The 4,213-nt window shown below is 37.0% G+C and overlaps 1 non-coding gene across 1 annotated transcript; it reads right to left on the reverse strand.

The window, feature by feature from the left end:
• Positions 1-3,812: 3,812 nt before the first annotated feature.
• Positions 3,813-3,916, reverse strand: LOC130971736 (small nucleolar RNA R71). Its single transcript, XR_009082948.1, has one exon. It is a non-coding gene; the product is annotated as a small nucleolar RNA R71 (small nucleolar RNA).
• Between the last annotated feature and the right edge of the window lie 297 nt (positions 3,917-4,213).

Raw genomic sequence — 4,213 nt, forward strand, 5'->3', positions numbered from 1 at the left:
TTAGAAAGAACATGAATCAACAACTAGGAGAAGAAGGAGAAATCAAATTGTTTCCTGGCAACAAAGAGAAAACAAGAAATTTCACAAGGTGGTGTTGTTCCTTGACCATTCTTTAAAAGGCAAACAAAAGCATGCTTGTTCTGGTTTAAACTGTAATCGTTGAATCTTTCTGGAATGTGAAGTTTTTAGTATGTTTGTCTGTTTATTGCTTTGAATAAAGTGAATGCCTAGATGTTTGGATATAACTCCACCTTCTTAAACAAATGCTTGCCATGCTTGTTCTGTTTCCAAAAATTAAAAGAAAAGTTTGAACAAAAGTAACTTGGCTCAATTAGTGACAAATCAAGTAGAATTAAGTGGTGGTATGCATGCTTGATTGTTTAGTCAGCTCACTGGAAATTGAGTGTAGAATTATCATTTTTTGTGTAGAAGTTGAATACTGTCTATGGATCTTGATGAATAAATGTCTTTGGCCATGAAAAAGAAAGAAAAAGAAGAAGAAAAGCCACTGAAAAAGGGCAACCAAAAAGCAAAAGAATTAAGAAAATGAAGCTAGGCACCAATGGTTTGAACTTTTGAGACATATGCCTGTGGTGTTTATGTACTAGGATCTGCTTGGATGAATAGGTTCTGTGGAGTGTTTCAACACTTGGTAACTTGGGTTAACTAACCCGGGATTATCAACCAAAAGTCCATTATCAAGAGCAACCTAGCTACAAAACATTTAGTTACACAAAGAGGTGCTGGGCACCAATGTCTCAAAAAGAAATGTGAACTAAAATGCCTGTAGTGGATATGTGTACTGCACTGATAAGAAAAAGAAAATGCCAAAGGCTTGTGCAACACATGACACTGAGCAAACAAGGAGCAAAGGAGCTCTAAAAAAAAGAAAAACAAAGAAAGAAAAAGTGCCAAGGACATAAGAATAATAAGAGACCATAGCAGTGTTTGATGGATGCAATAAAAAAGTGATAATCCTACCTGATAAGAATGAAAAAGTGATGCTGCAACTTTCTGCATAAAACCCTTCTGATGAACTTCAAATGCTTGCTAATATAGCCAATGTAATTGCTTTTTGTTTCATACTTTCTTCTCAAATAACTCAGGACTTGCTTAGGGACAAGCAAGTATTAAGTTTGGTGTTGTGATGCCAAGGCATCTTAGGCTAGTTTCACTAGCATTTTTTGTTAGTTTTAGTTGTTTTATGCATTTTCTTGAGCTTAAAGTAACCAAGAATGGTTAAATGAACAACAAAGTAATGAATCATCCAAGCAGTATAATTTTGATGCAAATTCCATGAGTTTTAGTTATATTACTTGAATGCTATGAATGGAAGATTTCTCATGAAATTTTGCAAGACTTTGATGCAATTGTTTGGATGATTTCAGGGAAGAAGAGGCTAGGCAAAGAAGCAACAAAATCAATAAAGGAAGCTTGAAGATCACATGTGCCAAGCCATATAATGCTGAAACTGGCGTTTAACCTCCAGTTTAACCTTAAACTAGAAGTTAAACGCCAGAATAAGAAATGCACCAAAGCTGAAAAGTGGCGTTTAACCTTCAGTTTAAGGTTAAACTGAAGGTTAAACGCCAGAATCATGAAAGCTGAGAAAAGAGGAAACTGGCGTTTAACCTCCAGTTTAACCTTAAACTGAAGGTTAAACGCCAGAATGAGAATTGAACCAAAGGAGTATTTCCACGTTTAACCTCCAGTTTAACCTTAAACTGGAGGTTAAACGCCAGAAGCAAGAGAGGCACCAGGAGCATTTCCACGTTTAACCTCCAGTTTAACCTCAAACTGGAGGTTAAACGTGTTCGACTATTTCTCTCCTCCAGGGTTGCCTTTTCATTTTCCACGTTTAACCTCCAGTTTAACCTTAAACTGGAGGTTAAACGTGTTCGAACCATTCACACTCCTGGGCTACTTTCTTCATTCTCACATTTAACCTCCAGTTTAACCTTAAACTGGAGGTTAAACGTGTTCGACTCAAATTGCCTCCAGGGTTGCTTTCTTCAATTCCACGTTTAAGCTTTAGTTTAACCTTAAACTAAAGCTTAAACGTGTTCGACCATACTACACTCCATAATTGCTTTCTTCCATTTCCACGTTTAAGTTTCAGTTTAACCTTAAACTGAAACTTAAACTTCAACTTAAATGCCACTTTTTGAAAGGGTTTCTGGGCCACATATATTGAAGTTTAAGTTAGCATTTGAGCACAAAGTTCAACTTAAACGTATTATGGTATGAAACCCAATGGAATATCATGGTTTATGGGATTGGGCCTGAAGAATTGATGAGTCTGGAACTTCAAATTGTTGAGTCTTGTGTCATTATGTGTTTATCACTAAGTTTGCTCAATGAATGTTACAGAATGGGATCACAGCCTCATCAGGATTATGGACCATAAACCCAAAGCAAAAGGAAATCAAGGAAAAGCCTCAAAGCCCAAGAAACACAACAGAAGCTCAATTTAGAAAGTGTATAAATAGGATAAAATTTAAGTTAGAAGAAACTTTTGGACACTGGGAACCTTTGGATCATTTTGCTATTTTTCATACTTTGTAATTGAATTCAGAGCTATGACTCACTAAACCCCTTTCATTGGGTTAGGGAGCTCTATTGTAATTCAATGAATCAATAATAGTTTTTATCTTCTTCTTCAATCTTTTCTCTTGAATTTTGTTAGAAAGCTTCTCGATCTAATTCCATTGGGTAGTTGTCTTGGGAAAGAAACTACCCATAATTGGAATCCTTCGGAACCTTGGGAAAGGAATGGAGGATTCATGCTAGAAAAGCTTTCTCACAGTGAATTGGATTGGGGTTTGGATGGATATTGTGACATGTAATCCTACCAAATTGTGGTTCATGAAACTGTGTGGTATAATCAGTGATCGAGCATCATCTCTTCTTATGAACATTTAAACCAAGGGATTGGGAATTTGTTTGTTTTTAGAGAGAATTGGTGAGCCAAGGAATTGGTATCCAATCATATAAGATTGCCAAGCAAGATTCAATGAATGCATTGGTTGAGGAAGAGATGAAAATGTTTTAATTCGGAGATTTCAATATCTCATGACCCCAATGAACCCCTCTTTCTGATCTACACTTTCTATTTACATTCTGCAAATTTCAATTCATGCAATCACCCCAATTCCCTTTTACTTTCAGCAATTTACTTTCTCGCACCATAATTCTCGCAATTTAAGTTTATGCAATTTCAATTCCTTGCAATTTACGTTTCCTGCCACATTTACTTTATGCAATTCACATCCAAGAGTTGATCCCGCTCAACTAAACAAACTTCTAATTCGAATTGCTCATTCAACCAATCCTTGTGGGATTTGACCTCACTCTATTGTGAGTTTTTACTTGACGATAACCGGTGCACTTGTCGGAAGGAATTTTGCCGTTCGTGCAATTTCCTAAAATCGTAGCATAACAAGTTTATGCCCATCAGTGACTTCACAAAGCCAACATCCAAATTTGATGGAACAAGCATCTCCATTCTTGCCATTGGAGCCAACAACTTTGAGCTGAAACCTCAGCTAGTTGCCTTAATGCAACAAAACTGCAAGTTTTAAGGACTTCCATCTGAAGATCCTTATCAGTTTTTAACTGAGTTCTTACAGATCTGTGAGACTGTAAAGACGAATGGAGTTGATCCTGAAGTCTACAGGCTCATGCTTTTCCCTTTTGCTGTAAGAGACAGAGCTAGAATATGGTTGGATTCACAACCTAAGGATAGCCTGGACTCCTGGGACAAGCTGGTCACAACCTTCTTGGATAAATTCTTTCCTCCTCAAAAGCTGAGCAAGCTGAGAGTGGATGTTCAAACCTTCAAACAAAAAGATGGTGAATCCTTCTATGAAGCTTGGGAAAGATACAAGCAGCTGACCAAAAGATGTCCATCTGACATGTTTTCAGAATGGACCATATTAGATATATTCTATTATGGTCTCTCTGAATTTTTGAAAATATCATTGGACCATTCTGCAGGTGGATCTATTCACCTAAAGAAAACGCCTGAAGAGGCTCAAGAACTCATTGACATGGTTGCAAACAACCAATTCATGTACACTTCTGAGAGGAATTCCGTGAATAATGGGATACCTCAGAAGAAAGGAATTCTTGAAATTGATGCTCTGAATGCCATATTGGCTCACAACAAAGTGTTGACTCAGCAAGTCAACATGATCTCTCAAAGTCTGAATGG

This window comes from Arachis stenosperma, chromosome 3, assembly GCF_014773155.1.
Source record: "Arachis stenosperma cultivar V10309 chromosome 3, arast.V10309.gnm1.PFL2, whole genome shotgun sequence".
Classification (NCBI taxonomy): domain Eukaryota; kingdom Viridiplantae; phylum Streptophyta; class Magnoliopsida; order Fabales; family Fabaceae; genus Arachis; species Arachis stenosperma.